Here is an 18495-nt window from a genome sequence, read left to right on the forward strand (position 1 = left end):
ATCACTTTGAGGTTATTCGAAAGTTTCACTCCATTACTGTTAGCATCATTTTGAGTTCATTAGCAATTCTTTCTACATCACTGTCGCATCATTTTGAGACCATTAGCAATTCTTCCGACATCACTGTCGCAATATTTTGAGGTTCGTAGCAACTCTTACTACATTACTGTTGCATTATTTTGAGGTTCGTAGCAACTCTTACTACATTAATGTTGCATTATTTTGAGGTTCGTAGCAACTCTTACTACATTACTGTCAGCATCACTTTGAGTTTATTAGCAACTATCACTACATTACTGTTAGCATCATTTTGAGTTGTTGAGAAATTCTCACGACATCACTGTAGCATTAAATTGAGTTCATTAGCAACTCTTACTAAAAGGCTGTCAGCATCACTTTGAGGTTATTCGAAAGTTTCACTCCATTACTGTTAGCATCATCTTGAGTTCATTAGCAATTCTTCCGACATCACTGTCGCAATATTTTGAGGTTCGTAGCAACTTTTACTACATTACTGTCGCATTATTTTTAGATTCGTAGCAACTCTTAGTACATGACTGTCAGCATGACTTTGAGGTTATTCGAAACTTTCACTCCATCACTGTCGCATCATTTTGAGATCTTTAGCAATTCTTCCGACATCACTGTAGTATTATTTTGTGGTAAGTAGCAACTCTTACTACATGACTGTCAGCATCACTTTGAGGTTGTTCGAAACACCTACTACATTTCTGTCAGCATCACTTTGAGATCATGAGCAACTATCACTACATTACTTTTAGCATCATTTTGAGTTTATTAGCAATTCTTACTCCATCACTGTCGCAACATTTTGAGATCATTAGCAATTCTTCCAACATCACTGTCGCATTATTTACGTTCGAAGCAACTCTCACTACATGACTGTCAGCATCACTGATTTTATTAGCAACTATCACTACATTACTCTTAGCATCATTTTGAGTTCATTAGCAATTCTTATGACATCACTGTAGCATCATTTTGAGATCATTAGCAATTCTTCCGACATTACTTTCGCATTATTTTGAGTTCATTAGCAATTCCTACGACATCACTGTAGCATTATTTTGAGGTTATTAGTAACTCTTACTACATTACTGTCAGCATCACTGAGTTTATTAGCAACTCTCACTACATTACTGTTAGCATCATTTTGAGGTCATCAGCAATTCTTCCGACATCACTGTCGCAATATTTTGAGGTTCGTAGCAACACTTACTACATGACTGTCAGCATCACTTTGAGGTTATTCGAAACGTTCACTCCATTACTGTTAGCATCATTTTGAGTTCATTAGCAATTCTTACTAAATCACTGTCGCATCATTTTGAGATCATTAGCAATTCTTCTGACATCACTGTCACATTATTTTGAGGTTCGTAGCAAGTCTTACTACATTACTGTTGCATTATTTTAAGGTTCGTAGCAACTCTTACTACATTACTGTAAGCATCACTGAGTTTCTTAGCAACTATCACTACATGACTGTTAGCATCATCTTGAGTTCATTAGCAATTCTTCCGACATCACTGTCGTATTTATTTTTAGGTTCGTAGCAACTTTAACTACATTACTGTCTTATTATTTTGAGGTTCGTAGCAACTCTTAGTACATGACTGTCAGCATCACTTTGAGGTTGTTCGAAACTCTTACTACATTACTGTAAGCATCACTGAGTTTCTTAGCAACTATCACTACCTTACTGTTAGCATCATCTTGAGTTCATTAGCAATTCTTCCGACATCACTGTCGCAATATTTTGAGGTTCGTAGCAACTCTTACTACATGACTGTCAGCATCACTTTGAGGTTATTCGAAACACTCACTACATTACTGTAAGCATCACTGAGTTGATTAGCAAGTATCACTACATTACTGTTAGCATCATTTTGAGTTCATTAGCAATTCTTCCGACATCACTGTCGCAATATTTTGAGGTTCGTCGCAACACTTACTACATGACTGTCAGCATCACTTTGAGGTTATTCGAAAGTTTCACTCCATTACTGTTAGCATCATTTTGAGTTCATTAGCAATTCTTTCTACATCACTGTCGCATCATTTTGAGACCATTAGCAATTCTTCCGACATCACTGTCGCAATATTTTGAGGTTCGTAGCAACTCTTACTACATTACTGTTGCATTATTTTGAGGTTCGTAGCAACTCTTACTACATTACTGTTGCATTATTTTGAGGTTCGTAGCAACTCTTACTACATTACTGTCAGCATCACTTTGAGTTTATTAGCAACTATCACTACATTACTGTTAGCATCATTTTGAGTTGTTGAGAAATTCTCACGACATCACTGTAGCATTAAATTGAGTTCATTAGCAACTCTTACTAAAAGGCTGTCAGCATCACTTTGAGGTTATTCGAAAGTTTCACTCCATTACTGTTAGCATCATCTTGAGTTCATTAGCAATTCTTCCGACATCACTGTCGCAATATTTTGAGGTTCGTAGCAACTTTTACTACATTACTGTCGCATTATTTTTAGATTCGTAGCAACTCTTAGTACATGACTGTCAGCATGACTTTGAGGTTATTCGAAACTTTCACTCCATCACTGTCGCATCATTTTGAGATCTTTAGCAATTCTTCCGACATCACTGTAGTATTATTTTGTGGTAAGTAGCAACTCTTACTACATGACTGTCAGCATCACTTATAGGTTGTTCGAAACACTTACTACATTTCTGTCAGCATCACTTTGAGATCATGAGCAACTATCACTACATTACTGTTAGCATCATTTTGAGTTTATTCGCAATTCTTACTCCATCACTGTCGCAACATTTTGAGATCATTAGCAATTCTTCCAACATCACTGTCGCATTATTTACGTTCGAAGCAACTCTCACTACATGACTGTCAGCATCACTGATTTTATTAGCAACTATCACTACATTACTCTTAGCATCATTTTGAGTTCATTAGCAATTCTTATGACATCACTGTAGCATCATTTTGAGATCATTAGCAATTCTTCCGACATTACTTTCGCATTATTTTGAGTTCATTAGCAATTCCTACGACATCACTGTAGCATTATTTTGAGGTTATTAGTAACTCTTACTACATTACTGTCAGCATCACTGAGTTTATTAGCAACTCTCACTACATTACTGTTAGCATCATTTTGAGTTCATTAGCAATTCTTCCGACATTACTGTCGCAATATTTTGAGGTTCGTAGCAACACTTACTACATGACTGTCAGCATCACTTTGAGGTTATTCGAAAGTTTCACTCCATTACTGTTAGCATCATTTTGAGTTCATTAGCAATTCTTCCGACATCACTGTCGCAATATTTTGAGGTTCGTAGCAACTCTTACTACATTACTGTTGCATTATTTTGAGGTTCGTAGCAACTCTTACTACATTACTGTTGCATTATTTTGAGGTTCGTAGCAACTCTTACTACATTACTGTCAGCATCACTTTGAGTTTATTAGCAACTATCACTACATTACTGTTAGCATCATTTTGAGTTGTTGAGAAATTCTCACGACATCACTGTAGCATTAAATTGAGTTCATTAGCAACTCTTACTAAAAGGCTGTCAGCATCACTTTGAGGTTATTCGAAAGTTTCACTCCATTACTGTTAGCATCATCTTGAGTTCATTAGCAATTCTTCCGACATCACTGTCGCAATATTTTGAGGTTCGTAGCAACTTTTACTACATTACTGTCGCATTATTTTTAGATTCGTAGCAACTCTTAGTACATGACTGTCAGCATGACTTTGAGGTTATTCGAAACTTTCACTCCATCACTGTCGCATCATCTTGAGTTCATTAGCAATTCTTTCGACATCACTGTCGTATTTATTTTTAGGTTCGTAGCAACTTTAACTACATTACTGTCGCATTATTTTTCGGTTCGTAGCAACTCTTAGTACATGACTGTCAGCATCACTTTGAGGTTATTCGAAACGTTCACTCCATTACTGTTAGCATCATTTTGAGTTCATTAGCAATTCTTACTAAATCACTGTCGCATCATTTTGAGATCATTAGCAATTCTTCTGACATCACTGTCACATTATTTTGAGGTTCGTAGCAACTCTTACTACATTACTGTAAGCATCACTGAGTTGATTAGCAAGTATCACTACATTACTTTTAGCATCATTTTGAGATCATTAGCAATTCTTTCTACATCACTGTCGCATCATTTTGAGACCATTAGCAATTCTTCCGACATCACTGTCGCAATATTTTGAGGTTCGTAGCAACTCTTACTACATTACTGTTGCATTATTTTGAGGTTCGTAGCAACTCTTACTACATTACTGTTGCATTATTTTGAGGTTCGTAGCAACTCTTACTACATTACTGTCAGCATCACTTTGAGTTTATTAGCAACTATCACTACATTACTGTTAGCATCATTTTGAGTTGTTGAGAAATTCTCACGACATCACTGTAGCATTAAATTGAGTTCATTAGCAACTCTTACTAAAAGGCTGTCAGCATCACTTTGAGGTTATTCGAAAGTTTCACTCCATTACTGTTAGCATCATCTTGAGTTCATTAGCAATTCTTCCGACATCACTGTCGCAATATTTTGAGGTTCATAGCAACTTTTACTACATTACTGTCGCATTATTTTTAGATTCGTAGCAACTCTTAGTACATGACTGTCAGCATGACTTTGAGGTTATTCGAAACTTTCACTCCATCACTGTCGCATCATTTTGAGATCTTTAGCAATTCTTCCGACATCACTGTAGTATTATTTTGTGGTAAGTAGCAACTCTTACTACATGACTGTCAGCATCACTTATAGGTTGTTCGAAACACTTACTACATTTCTGTCAGCATCACTTTGAGATCATGAGCAACTATCACTACATTACTGTGAGCATCATTTTGAGTTTATTCGCAATTCTTACTCCATCACTGTCGCAACATTTTGAGATCATTAGCAATTCTTCCAACATCACTGTCGCATTATTTACGTTCGAAGCAACTCTCACTACATGACTGTCAGCATCACTGATTTTATTAGCAACTATCACTACATTACTCTTAGCATCATTTTGAGTTCATTAGCAATTCTTATTACATCACTGTAGCATCATTTTGAGATCATTAGCAATTCTTCCGACATTACTTTCGCATTATTTTGAGTTCATTAGCAATTCCTACGACATCACTGTAGCATTATTTTGAGGTTATTAGTAACTCTTACTACATTACTGTCAGCATCACTGAGTTTATTAGCAACTCTCACTACATTACTGTTAGCATCATTTTGAGTTCATTAGCAATTCTTACTACATCACTGTCGCATCATTTTGAGATCATTAGCAATTCTTCCGACATCACTGTCGCAATATTTTGAGGTTCGTAGCAACTCTTACTACATTACTGTCAGCATCACTTTGAGTTTATTAGCAACTATCACTACATTACTGTTAGCATAATTTTGAGTTGTTGAGCAATTCTCACAACATCACTGTAGCATTAAATTGAGTTCATTAGCAACTCTTACTAAATGACTGTCGCATTTTTTGGAGGTTCGTAGCAACTGTTACTACATCACTGTCAGCATTACTTTGAGGTTATTCGAAACTTTCACTACATTACTGTTCGCATCATTTTGAGTTCATTAGCAATTCTTCCGACATCACTGTATCATTATTTTGTGGTTAGTAGCAACTCTTACCACATGACTGTCAGCATCACTTTGAGGTTGTTCGAAACTTTCACTTCATTACTGAAAGAATCACTGAGTTTATTAGCAACTATCACTACATTACTGTTAGCATCATTTTGAGTTCATTAGTAATTCTTACTACATCACTGTCGCATCATTTTGAGATCATTGGCAATGTTTCCAACATCACTGTCGCATTATTTTGAGGTTCGTAGCAACTCTTACTACATCACTGTCAGCATTACTTTGAGGTTATTCGAAACTTTCACTACATTACTGTTAGCATCATTTTGAGTTCATTAGCAATTTTTACAACATCATTGTAGCATTATTTTGAGTTCATTAGCAACTCTTTCTCCATTACTGTCGCATCATTTTGAGATCATGAGCAATTCTTCCGACATCACTGTTTTGAGGTTTTGAGGTACCTTTGTTTGTAACCTCGTCCCCACTGATCCTGGATCTGCTCGAGGTTCCTGCCTGTTAAAAGGAAGGTTTTTATCACCACTGTTGCAGGATGTGCTGCTGATGGAGAATTGTTAGCTATAAACTCATTGAACTCACTCCAAGTCAATAGTTTTGAGCAAACTCATGACTCCTGATGTTTAACTCAATTGTTTGTTAAACACAGAGATCCAGGTGTAGTCCCTCTATGTTCATCCACTAAACTAGAATAGAGTTCTCCTCTTTCCATGGTGGAACAAAGAAGGGGGAGGGTCAATAAGAATATGATCTTTGGACGTTACAGCATCTAAAGACTCAAATCCATATTTCAGGATACATATTTGAGAGGGAGGAAACAGTGATGGGAGGCTGGAGGCTTGAAGGGCTTGATTTTTAGCGGCCAGTGAAGCCACCTTTTGCTGGCTGAGTTCCAGAGACTCATGGAGGCTCTTTGTGGAGGATTTCCACGAGAGAGTCCAGCATCGAAACTTGTTAGTTTCCTGTCAACTGAGTCCAGGATGTCCCCGAGGTCCTTATTGGGTGATGAGGGTGCGCTGGACGGTCGGCTTCTTTTGGGAAGTGGGGTCACCACGTTACCGGTCCTCCCCATGACGGGTCGGTGGCAGCACTCGTCTACGTTCTCCTGCAGACTTTCTGCGGTTCCTTCTTCCAGATTTTATTGATGAGGATTGTTGTGGATGAGAGAATTGAAAATTCTTACTGCAGTTTGAGGTTTTGATGATTCAAACTGTGTAGATTGGCGTTAAGAAGTTAGCTAGTTTGGATAAATTCAGGTGTGAGCCACCACACTGAATCAGGCACAGGTAGGACGTTCACCCTGACATAGAACATCAACAGTTTAACGTTGCTGGCAGGACTCCAACCTGAGCAGGGACACCCCAATGGATTTCTAGTCCATCGCCTTCACCACTCAGCCACAACGACCACATTCACACACACATTTGAAGAGGATGGATATTCACAAAATGATCTTAATTTCTGTCACAAGCCCATTTGTGTGAGGTCCTATTTTCTCTTTTTCAGCATTCCTTTGTTTCCAGGTCTCTAATAAGTGCAGAATTACAAAGACAAGCAAGCTGGATCCATCCTGGGCAGGTGATATGAGCCATTGACCACTGGCCAGAGACCCTGGCACAGACGTTGGGGGTGGTGAGAGAGAGCATTTCTACAATTATATTCTACATTTATAGAAGTCTACAATCCTACAATTTCATTGAGCAGACGCTTTTGTCCACAGCCACGTACGTACATCACATGTATAGAATATATATGTTCCTCTTTCATCTACTGATTAACCACAAAATGCAGTCAAATGCCAGTAAATTCTGAGCATTTATTCATTATTCATGATTATTCATTATTTTTGAATCCATTTTCACTGTCACTCTTCTGTTCATTTTCAGTTTGATTCATAAAAATGAACAAACTTTGACGTGTTTTCTTCTCTTGTGTGTCAACAACTTTGGATTGAATCTCCTGACAAACAGACCACATGACCAGGAGGAAGTGTTGTTGGTGAGTTTGGCCCCTGAGCTCAAGACAGTTGGGACCAATAAAGGACAGCTTCCAATGCAGCTGTGAAGCCTCGTTGTCAGCTGGGAGGAACGACAGGTGTCTCCCTCTAGTGGCTCCTCACAGCAACACCAGCCTCATTTCATTCACATGCATCCACCACCTCACTACCAAAGGCCAGTTGGGCCTCCACAGACAGGAGAGTTTCAAGTGTTGGACAAAGGTCTTTAAGATGTTCTTATTAATTCTATAACATCTGAGATTAAAATCTATGGAATTACAACCAACAAGCAGCCAAACACCTGATCAGATGCTCCTTCATGAGGCTGAGAAGAATCAATCTAAACTGGGATGAAGAAAATTAACTGAGAGGAGAAACCTCCTGATTGGATGACATGGACCCACCTGATCCATGTCAGCCTTGTTGGATCAGAAAGAGGTGGATCAGAGGAATCAGTGGATCAAGACTCAGGTGGCAGATGAAGAATCTCTTTATTCACAATGGAGTCAGAGAAATCTTCCAACGTGAGAGAACGTGACAGACCATTTTATACTGAAGACAGGCTGTGCGTGTGCGTGTGCGTGTGCGTGTGCGTGTGTGTGTGTGTGTGTGTGTTTATGTGCAGACTTTTCCCTGGAACAACGTTTTTTATTTGAAGCAAGAAAGCAAGAGCCTCCAGATCAAAGTCAGAATTGATGATGATGTCATCAGGGCTTTGATAGTGTATTTATTTGTACCTAGAATTCTGTCTTTGATCTCAGGAGGATGTGAGAGAAACTCAACTTTAAAAAGTATATGAGAGCATCCAGCTTGGTTAGAAAACATTTTGACTGTTCAACAGTAGAGTTTGTTAGAAACAGTTTACAACACTCAGAATTAAATTGAAGATACAAAAACCTTCCACACTTAAATCCTGTCTCTAACTTCAAACTGGGGATGAACATTTTTATAATCAATCTGTCTCTATGTGATGGCCCTGCCATGGACTGGTGACCTGTCCAGGATAAACCCCGCCCCTCACCTGAGGGATAGGCTCCACCCCCACGAACCATTGCAGATCATCAATAACCAAAGCTACTAAGGAGGATTACAGAGTTTGGGAGTCAGTGACTTAATAGAGTCTAACAAAGGGTTGGACCTGAATGAGACAGTCACCCTTCAACATGGGGCCATGGCAGAGTGAACCAAGAACACTACAATGGGGGTGAGAGTGGAGCCATGATGGACTCACAGTTCATCACCTCCACCATCATGTGGACCACCTGATCACCTCTCCCTCAACCTCTAAATAACTCATTCCCTGACCGGGAATCGAACCCGGGCCGCGGCGGTGAAAGCGCCGAATCCTAGCCACTAGACCATCAGGGACCACACTGAGCTCTCCAACAACAGAGACTATAGACAATGACTCAAGAACACAGGACTCTGTGGTCTCAGCTTGAGATGCAGAAGGTCCACCAAGACCACCAGACACCTCAGCCCCCTAAAGACAGTCCACCCCCAGGATCCTGCCCCCTCTGCTCCAACTCAGCCCTCCATTCATAACGTGACTTTCGCTACGTCCGAACTGCCAAGTACCAACCTACGTCCTCCTGCTACGACCTGAACATGGCGGCACCACTCAGACACCCGAGAAGATTGGTGGGGAAGCACGACCTCTGCTGGCAGAGCACAGACACCGCAATTAGGTAGACAGCACCAACGAAAGCCCCACCTGCTGGCCTGACTGTGGTACTGCACTCCACTCTGAACGCACCCTTCACTCATTCTCTATTATTAAGCACGTTAACGCACCTGTAAAGGTGTGTTCACATTATATACATATTATATATTTATGCTTGGCCGTTTTTGATGAACTTGGGCGGTACTCTGGTGCAAAGATGAGGTCATGGAGCTGATCTGGGAGCAGTCCTGATGTTAAATGCTGTGATGAAGGACAGTGTAGAGGAAAAATGCGTCAAATTTAAATTTTAAACAGTTTAACGTTGTTGGCAGGACTCCAACCTGAGCAGGGAGACCCCAATGGATTTCTAGTCCATCGCCTTCACCACTCGGCCACAACGACCACATTCACACACTTTTGTAGGAGACTGAAATTAGACAATGAAAGTTCATGTCAGCACAGTCAAACATTTTTTGTCCTCTCTCAAAGACAAACTATTTGTGTGTGTGTGTGTGTGTGTGTGTGTGTGTGTGTGTCAGTGTTGTGACTGAGCGGTGAAGAAGACGACCTTCTGACTCCATTTTCTTTGTTGCTCTTCTATCAGTTCCTCAGTTTCTCTCATCAAGTGAAGCAGCTTTGACAGGTTTACTTCTCTGTGTGTTCACAACTTTGGTCTTTAAACTTGTCACGTCCCCATGGTCATGGGCATGGGGGCGTGGCATCATTTGTGACTTCCTTCCCTTCCCAGGTTGGAGCTTTACGGGGCGGAGCTGCTGACTAATTGGGAGCACCTGGGCCCGGGCGTCTCCCAGCTATAAAGCAGGCGGCCAACCTGGCCGACAGGCTCTCGCTCACTCCTCCTGGCCCACGTCAGAGCGATGGTTGTGTTTCTTGAGTTATGTCTTGTTTAGTTCTCTGCATCCATCACACCGCGCACATACACCCCCTGTACACTCATGCACACACTCGCACTCACCACTGACACTACTGATAACCACACTCCATTGTATGTTATGGTTTGCCTTGTGTTGATTTTGCATTGTTAATAATAAATTATTAGTTGTGTGTGACGTTGACTCCGCGTTTCCCTCCTTCGATGTCACGATCTGTGAGCCGGGTCGTGACATATGGGGGCTCGTCCGGGAGCCTTGTAGTTTTGTTGGTTGTGGCTCGTCTGTCTGTCCTGCCTGGTGGTCGGGCAGTGTTCGGCGCTCTTCCGGGTGCGTTTCACTTGTGACGTCGCTGGAGCTACGGTGGCCGCAGTGCCAGCTGTGGCCGCGTCGTGTTGGAGGGCGCGGAGTCCTGTTCGCGGGCATGACGGCTCGGCTATAGGTAAGTGAATGTTCCTGGTGTTGGCTGTGTGCGCTTTTGTGGAGAGCGAGTGTTCCCCTGCCAGGTAAAGAGGCGTTGCTCCTTTGGGTTTCGCCTGGTTGTTGTTTTCTTTTAGTGTTGCGGAGAAAGTGGTTAGAGCTACATGCTCGGGAGCACATCCGTGGGTCCGAGTGGGTCGCCAGTTTCTGGTTGCTCTACTCGTCCGCTGGTTTACTGTGCGTAATTACCCGCCACCTGTACCTGCACGAAGACCAGGGTTGAGTTAGGTAGGTAGACACGGCTAGGCAGTGAGCTAGTGGGGTTCGCTTGCTCACTTGCGCTGCGGCAGTCAGTGCACCGGTTGGGGCTTCACTTGTGCGCTTCGTTCTTAGGTTCGCAGTAAGATGGCGTCAGTGGACGACTTTTTTGCTTGCCCCTCGGGGGACTTGCTTGATTTGTTCACCAAGGAGCAGCTGTGTAGGATTGCTGAGCATTATAATGTAGAAGTTGATGATCGGGGCCAGAAACAGCGAGTGAAGGCCGTGTTAAGAGCGAGTTTGCAGGACAAGGGTGTTCTGCCGGAAGTTGAGTCGCCGTTGAACCCGTCGGCGTCGAGTTTATCGTACGAGCAGCAGAAGGAACTTCTCCTACTGCAGTTAGAACAGGAGAAGTTCAAGCTCGAAAAGGAGAGGTTGCGCCAGCAGGGCGAGCAGGCCCGGCTGGAGGTTGAGCGGGTGAGACTGGCGCTGGTTGGCGAGGGTAAGCTCCGTGCCGCCGAGGCTAGCCCTAGGACGTCCGGTTACCTTTTCGAGTCTCCGGATGATTTTGACGTGCTGAGCAACCTGCGGCTTTTGCCAAAATTTTCGGAGCATGATCCGGAGCTTTTCTTTTCGCTTTTTGAGCGGGTGGCTGAGGCGCGCAACTGGCCCGATTCCGCGCGCACGCTGATGCTGCAGTGTGTGTTAACGGGAAGAGCCCAGGCGTATTCATCGCTGAGTGACGCGGACTCCCGTAGTTACGCATCGGTGAAGTCGGCAGTCCTCAAAGCCTACGAACTGGTTCCCGAGGCTTACCGGCTGCGGTTCAGATCTTGGAAGCGCGGGGTTAAGCAAAGTCACTTGGAGTTTGCACGTGAGTTGACGTGTCATTTTAACCGCTGGTGCTCCGCTTCCAACGTGAGTGACTTTGACGGGTTGTGTAACCTGGTGGTCTTGGAGCAATTAAAAAACTCTGTTCCTACGCGGGTTGCGACATATATCAGTGAACAGAAGGCAGAGACTGCGGCAGAGGCTGCCGCTCTGGCGGATGATTATGTGCTAACCCACAGGTGCGGGTTTGGTGAGTTCCCGCTGGGGGGTCAAGGTAATTGGGGTGGTGCCGGTGGTGCAAATTATTTTTGTCAACGAGATAAAACTCTGCCGGTTGCTGGCCCTGGTAAGCGTGTGAGCAGTGGCGGTGAAAGAGAAACAACCTGCCATTACTGCCGAAAACAGGGACATTGGAAGCAGGACTGTCCGGTGCTTCATGGCAGACCTAAGACTGCTGTGTTGGGTAAGCCGAAGGGGGCTGGCCTTGCTGTGCCAGTTTCACCAGCACCTAAAGCGATGCCCAATGTTTCCCTGCGGGAGGCGTGTTCTTACCCCCCTGAGTTGGCAGCTTACAAACCATTCATTGGTGACGGTTTTGTTTCACTGTCGGAGAGTGACCACAAAACTTCAGTGCGGGTGTTGAGAGACACGGGGGCGGTTGACTCATTCATTCAGGCTGGGGTTCTGCCACTCTCAGAGGAGACGGATACAGGTTGTTCTGTACCTGTTAGGGGGATGGACCTCAATGTGTTGTGGGTTCCACTGCACAAGGTGTGGTTGGAGTGTGACCTGTTCCAGGGCTTTGCTGAATTGGCCGTGCGACCGGCATTGCCGATCCCAGGGGTGTCTGTTGTCCTGGGGAACAATTTGGTTGGCGCCCAGGTGTGGCCTGACATTCCCCCACCGGTCGTGGCGTCCGTGCCGCTGCTGAGGTCAACACCTGATAATGTGGAGCGTGACTTCCCAGATGTCTTTTCCGCCTGTGCGGTGACACGAGCCATGGCCAAGGCTAGCACTGGTGGCCAGGTGGATGGGGCAGAAATTTCTGAAAAGTTCGCTATTCCTTTGGCTGATTTTCCAGGGTCAGTAACGCGCAGTGATTTGGTGGCACAGCAGCAGGGGGACCTGTCCTTGACGGGTTTATTTGAGAAGGTCCGGCCCACGAGTGAGCGCGATGACTGTGTGTGTGGGTATTTCTTGGAGGATTCACTGCTGGTCAGGAAGTGGATGCGGCATGATGGGAGTTCACCAGGCGACCCTGTGTGGCAGATTGTGGTGCCGGTGACTCTCAGGCAGTCGGTGCTGAAGGTAGCCCATGACGAGTCAGGTCACGCCGGGGTAAGGAAAACATACGACAGGTTACTGAGACATTTCTTCTGGCCTCTGTTGAAGAAGGATGTGGCTGCTTTTGTAAAGACCTGTCATACCTGTCAGTTGACTGATAAGCCAAATCAGGTTTTAAAACCAGTGCCATTATGTCCCATCCCAGCCATCAGTCAGCCCTTTGAACATCTACTAGTGGATTGTGTGGGCCCCCTGCCACGCTCAAAGTCGGGGGCAGCATACCTTTTGACGGTCATGTGTCAGAGTACCCGTTACCCAGCCGCTTATCCTCTGCGTACAATTACGACCCGGGCTGTTGTTCGGGCCCTTTCCCAGTTCATCTCCGTGTTTGGTATCCCAAGGGTTGTGCAGTCGGATCAGGGTTCTAATTTCTCGTCTCGCCTGTTTTCTCAGGTTTTAAAGCAGCTCCGAATACAACATAATCAGAGCTCTGCCTACCATGCTCAAAGTCAGGGGGCTTTGGAGCGCTTCCATCAGACGCTGAAGTCAGCCCTACGTGCCTATTGCACAGAGCTGGGTAGGGACTGGGAGGACGGTCTGCCATGGTTGATGCTGGCGGCGAGAGAGGCCACGCAGGAAAGTACTGGGTTCAGTCCAAACGAACTGGTTTTCTCGCACACGGTGAGGGGCCCGTTGGCTGCGGTGTCTAGTGGCTGGAGGGACTCTGAGCCGCCGGAGAACTTGCTTGATTATGTGAATGGGTTCAGACACAGGCTGTATGCTGCTGGTGAGCTGGCAAGAAGTAAGTTGGCCTCGGCCCAGGGTAAGATGAAGGGTCTGTATGATCGTCTGACAGAGCGTCGCGTCTTAACCCCGGGTGATCAGGTTTTGGCCCTTCTTCCTTTGGTTTCTTCTCCATTTCAGGCAAAATTCTCCGGCCCACATACGGTGCTTAAGAAGATCTCTGACCAGAACTATATAATTTCAACACCGCAGCGCCGCAGGCCAACCCAACTGTGCCATGTCAACCTGTTGAAGCCCTACCATGCGCGTGACTCTGGGGCGGTCCCAGTGGTGGCAGGATTGGGTCCAGTGGTGCGGTCAGTTTGCGTGGTTGGTCCCGTGTCGGGGGTGCCTCCTCCCGGGCCGTTAGTTGAGGGGAACGCGGAGACTGATGTCATAGATGAAGCTCTAATGCACAGCCGATTGAGAAATTCTGAGACCCTCTGCAACCTAGGGGGGCTGCTGGCACACTTGCCTAAGTCACGCCAGATAGAGCTAACCCAGCTGATCCAGGGTTTCCCTTCTTTGTTTGGCGACACTCCTAGCCGCACTCACCTGGCCGAGCATGATATTGATGTGGGGGATGCCAAACCGATCCGGCAGAGGTTTTATCGGGTTAACCTTGAAAAACGCAATCGACTTGAACACGAGGTTAAGTATATGCTGGAGAATAGTATTGCAGAGCCTTGCTCATCTAGCTGGTCCTCTCCATGCCTGCTCGTACCAAAGTCAGATAACACCCTGCGTTTTTGCTCTGATTTTAGAAAGGTGAACTCCGTGACTAAGCCGGACTCCTTTCCCCTTCCTAGGATGGATGACTGTGTTGACCAGGTTGGCGCGGCAAAGTTTGTCAGCAAGTTTGACCTCCTGAAGGGTTATTGGCAAATTCCCCTTTCCCCGCGAGCACGGGAGATTGCAGCGTTTATCACTCCAACAGGTTTATACTCATACACGGTAATGCCGTTTGGGCTGCGGAACGCTCCAGCTACATTTCAACGTTTGATGAACCGTGTGGTGGGTGATATGCAGGGATGCGCCGTATATTTAGATGATGTTGTGGTGTTCTCTGACACCTGGGAAGCTCACATGGGCCGCGTCCGTGAGTTGTTCAGCCGGTTAGCAGAGGCTAGGCTCACAGTTAATCTTGCAAAGTGTGAGTTTGCAAGGGCAACTGTGACCTACCTTGGCAGAGTGGTTGGGCAGGGTGAGGTGCGTCCGGTGGGTGCGAAGGTTGAGGCTGTGTCGAAATATTCAGTTCCAACGTCAAAGAAGGAGCTGATGCGGTTCCTTGGCCTTGTGGGTTATTATAGAAGTTTCTGCAGGAATTTCTCCACAGTGGTGGCACCTCTCACTGACCTACTTAAGGAGAAAGCCAAGTATGTCTGGACGCCAGCCTGCCACAACGCATTTGAACAGGTTAAAACACTCCTTTGCAGGGCTCCAGTCCTGGCGGCACCACGGCTGGACCGACCGTTCCAGCTGTCTGTTGACGCCAGTCACGTCGGAGCAGGAGCTGTGCTTATGCAGGTTGATGACCTGGGAGTAGAGAGGCCTGTCAGTTTTTTTTCCAAAAAGTTTACTCCATGCCAAATGAACTACTCGGTTATTGAGAAGGAGGCGCTAGCTCTGATTTTAGCCTTGAAGCACTTTGATGTTTATGTAGGCGGCAGCACTCCGCTGGTTGTTTTTACAGATCATAACCCCCTGACTTTCCTTCATTCACTGCAGTGTCCAAACCAGCGCCTGATTAGGTGGTCCCTCTTCCTGCAGTCGTACTGCTTGGACATTCGGCATGTGAAAGGGTCGGATAACGTGGTGGCAGACGCGTTGTCCAGGGTTCCCTGATTCTTTCCAGAGTCTTCATGTGTTCTGTTTGCTGTTCTCTCCTGGCCTCCTCCTGCCTCTTAATTTGCTTCCCAGGTGCACCGGTTGCTGGGGAAGGCTGTTGGTTCGGGATTTGTCAAGCTTCCAGAACAATCGGTGGTGGTTATCTTCTGGCTGGTTGGTTATGTGGGTCTCTCTTGGTCCTTCTGTCGGTGGATTTGTTCTCTTTCCTTGGTGTTCAGTTGTAGTGGCACACGTGCTGGCTTGTGGGCGCGCACTTTAGTTGTTTTTGTTTTTTGCTCTGTTGTCGGGGTTCCTTTTGGGACCCCGTTTTTGTGGGGGGGGGGTGTCACGTCCCCATGGTCATGGGCATGGGGGCGTGGCATCATTTGTGACTTCCTTCCCTTCCCAGGTTGGAGCTTTACGGGGCGGAGCTGCTGACTAATTGGGAGCACCTGGGCCCGGGCGTCTCCCAGCTATAAAGCAGGCGGCCAACCTGGCCGACAGGCTCTCGCTCACTCCTCCTGGCCCACGTCGGAGCGATGGTTGTGTTTCTTGAGTTATGTCTTGTTTAGTTCTCTGCATCCATCACACCGCACACATACACCCCCTGTACACTCATGCACACACTCGCACTCACCACTGACACTACTGATAACCACACTCCATTGTATGTTATGGTTTGCCTTGTTTTGATTTTGCATTGTTAATAATAAATTATTAGTTGTGTGTGACGTTGACTCCGCGTTTCCCTCCTTCGATGTCACGATCTGTGAGCCGGGTCGTGACAGAGATTAATGTTATCTTAACTTGGTTTCATGTAAGATGTTGCAATTTATTTGAACTTCCCAGTAATTTATGTCTCATGATGTCAGTGCACCGCAGACAGCAAATCTTCAAGCTCACGGTTCCATGCAAAAAAAAAGATCTACAAGGTGGTAACGCGTCGTTGTGAATGTGTAGATCTGCTCTTTTGGCCTCATGAGACTGTCGTGGAAGTGGAAGGATACGGGCCTCAAGTTGTCACGCCCCTTTTCTTACTAATAAAGTGTTCTTGTGTAAAGTGTTCTCTGGACAATCTTGATATTTGCACTACTGTTCTTTAAAGTACTACAGTATATTGTTATACCTTGTATACCTATTGCTAAAAAAAATAATAATAGTGGCCCAGTGCTGGCCAGCGCCAAAATAAAAGCCTGTTACCAATCGACGCCTGGTCTCTTTTAAACGCCCGGGGTCCACATCGACTTTGCTACGAATTGCTCATTTATGGTACACATGCATGCACACACACACACACACACACACACACTTGGATATATATGCCTTTAACTGCAGGAACCAACCAGAACCATCCAGAACCTGAACCTCTATATCTGATCCTGGGTCTGTTTGTTTCCATAGTCTAGCACACGGCACAGGGTGGCCTGGTTTTAGAAAGTTTCTTGGAATCCTTATTATCAATAAAGTATCAAATATTTTGCATAATAAATGCATGCATGGCCTCATATTTTGCCATTTTAACGTGCTTTAAGTTGACGGTGCCCACCTGTGGTGTCAATGTTTCTATGTTTGTCTGTTCTGGTCTGAATGAAAGAGGAGGTTTTCTTGGTCATGTGACGTGGATGAGAGTTCAACTAGAACTTCCTGATTCAACAGGATTTGAGTTTGTTGGGATTTTGTCAAAGACACCAACCAAACCTCTGAGTGGTGCAGATGTCTGCTGCCTCCTCAGAGCAGACTGGAGCTCAGCCTCACTCACCTGTGGGGGCCCCAGCAGAGCCACCGTGTGATGGAGTTTCAGTTTAGGATCCAAGGTCCTGGATTGAATTGGTGTTTTGTGTGTTTTTAGGCCTCCTGGCACCGATGAATGAATGAACCATTGTTCCAGAGGGAGCTGGTGTCAGGTCAGTCCCTGTTTCTACAAGACCTCCTGCTGCAGAGCCACACTGGGAAACATCCATCCATCCATTTTCTTCCACTTATCCTGTTTAGGATTGTGTGTGTGTGTGTGTGTGTGTGTGTGTCAAGTCAGACTCTCCCCTACGTCCAGCCACAGAAGAGCAAACAGACTCTCCCATACGTCCAGCCAGAGAAGAGCAAGCAGACTCTCCCCTACGTCCAGCCAGAGAAGAGCAAGCAGACTCTCCCCTACGTCCAGCCAGAGAAGAGCAAACAGACTCTCCCCTACGTCCAGCCAGAGAAGAGCAAGCAGACTCTCCCCTACGTCCAGCCAGAGAAGAGCAAGCAGACTCTCCCCTACGTCCAGCCAGAGAAGAGCAAGCAGACTCTCCCCTACGTCCAGCCAGAGAAGAGCAAACAGACTCTCCCCTACGTGCAGCCAGAGAAGAGCAAACAGACTCTCCCCTACGTCCAGCCAGAGAAGAGCAAACAGACTCTCCCCTACGTCCAGCCAGAGAAGAGCAAGCAGACTCTCCCCTACGTCCAGCCAGAGAAGAGCAAGCAGACACTCCCCTACGTCCAGCCAGAGAAGAGCAAGCAGACTCTCCCCTACGTCCAGCCAGAGAAGAGCAAACAGACTCTCCCCTACGTGCAGCCAGAGAAGAGCAAACAGACTCTCCCCTACGTCCAGCCAGAGAAGAGCAAACAGACTCTCCCCTACGTCCAGCCAGAGAAGAGCAAGCAGACTCTCCCCTACGTCCAGCCAGAGAAGAGCAAGCAGACACTCCCCTACGTCCAGCCAGAGAAGAGCAAACAGACTCTCCCCTACGTCCAGCCAGAGAAGAGCAAACAGACTCTCCCCTACGTCCAGCCAGAGAAGAGCAAGCAGGCTCTCACATGTTCTTCTGCAGAGGAGCGACGGGATTCTGCTGCATGTCCTGTGACTGAAGAGCAGAATGATGGGGGCAC

At 45.6% G+C, this 18495-nt stretch overlaps 1 protein-coding gene and 1 non-coding gene across 2 annotated transcripts in view; one reads left to right on the top strand and one right to left on the bottom strand.

Moving 5' to 3' along the window:
* The window catches only part of LOC147272180 (uncharacterized), a 430453-nt gene that overhangs the window by 388504 nt on the left and 23454 nt on the right, over window positions 1-18495 (top strand). The window lies entirely within an intron of this gene.
* Window positions 8968-9039, bottom strand: trnae-uuc (transfer RNA glutamic acid (anticodon UUC)). Its single transcript has one exon. It is a non-coding gene; the product is annotated as a tRNA-Glu (tRNA).

The sequence above is a fragment of the Aulostomus chinensis genome, chromosome 1 (genome assembly GCF_037954235.1).
Source record: "Aulostomus chinensis isolate RoL2024-O1b breed Wild chromosome 1, RoL_Achi_v1.0, whole genome shotgun sequence".
NCBI classification, from domain to species: Eukaryota; Metazoa; Chordata; class Actinopteri; order Syngnathiformes; family Aulostomidae; genus Aulostomus; species Aulostomus chinensis.